The 940-nt window shown below is 30.9% G+C and overlaps 1 long non-coding RNA gene across 1 annotated transcript; it reads right to left on the bottom strand.

Moving 5' to 3' along the window:
- Positions 1-169: 169 nt before the first annotated feature.
- Positions 170-855, bottom strand: LOC113473212. The gene is made up of 2 exons (XR_003395250.1): positions 669-855; positions 170-322 (listed from the first exon to the last, which is right to left on the bottom strand). It is a non-coding gene; the product is annotated as an uncharacterized LOC113473212 (long non-coding RNA).
- Between the last annotated feature and the right edge of the window lie 85 nt (positions 856-940).

Here is a 940-nt window from a genome sequence, read left to right as displayed (position 1 = left end):
GATGTCATCCAACTTACACAGGTGAATTTGTAAGCTTGATTCGAGCCTTACATCCAATCGTGTGTGCTGACTGGGAATTATTCGAGGAAAAAAAGTAAATAGAAAAAAAAGGGGAAGAAAAATTCAAATTATATTAACATTTTATTTTTTGAAAATAAAAACAATTGTTGTTTGCCAAAAAAAAATTGTTTAAGATTAAGCGTACTCGGTACTTGCACAAAAGACAAAACAAATGGCACAACACAACACACAGAAATTCGAATAAAATTACACAAGAAACACCGCATCACCGCAACTCGAATGCAATGATAACACTACAGGGCTCTAGGATACCACGTGCTTTTAATACGATAGAAAAAACACGCAGATAAAAAAAAAAAAACTTCGAAAAATAAACGGAATTTATAAATTAATTCAGAAAAAAATAAACAAAATAAATTTAAAGAAAATAAAATTATTCGAGGAAAAAAAGTAAATAGAAAAAAAAGGGGAAGAAAAATTCAAATTATACTAACATTTTATTTTTTGAAAATAAAAATTGTTGTTTGCCAAAAAAAATTGTTTAAGATTAAGCGTACTTGCACAAAAGACAAAACAAATGGCACAACACACATAAATTCGAATAAAATTACACAAGAAACACCGCAACTCGAATGCAATGATAACACTACAGGCTACTCAATACTCAAGTTGAGTAGTTTATACTCAACTAGTCTCCGCGGAGCTAAAACATGAGTGGAATTCTCAAGTCTCATAATAATGTGGGGCGTACCTATCATAGTAAAATGTACCTACATACCTACCATAGTAAAATGTACATACTACCTAGGTACCTATTCCTAAACTGATAGTGTGATCATGATAATGCAGATAATTGATAAGAAGGTAGGTAGGTAAGATAGGTATGAAATTAGTACCTAATTGTTCCATTCATGTTGGA

This window comes from Diaphorina citri, unplaced genomic scaffold, assembly GCF_000475195.1.
Source record: "Diaphorina citri unplaced genomic scaffold, Diaci psyllid genome assembly version 1.1 scaffold19568, whole genome shotgun sequence".
In the NCBI taxonomy this organism is placed as follows: Eukaryota; Metazoa; Arthropoda; class Insecta; order Hemiptera; family Psyllidae; genus Diaphorina; species Diaphorina citri.
The sequence above is the reverse complement of the archived record's forward strand: the minus strand, read 5'-3'. Positions and strand labels throughout refer to the sequence as shown.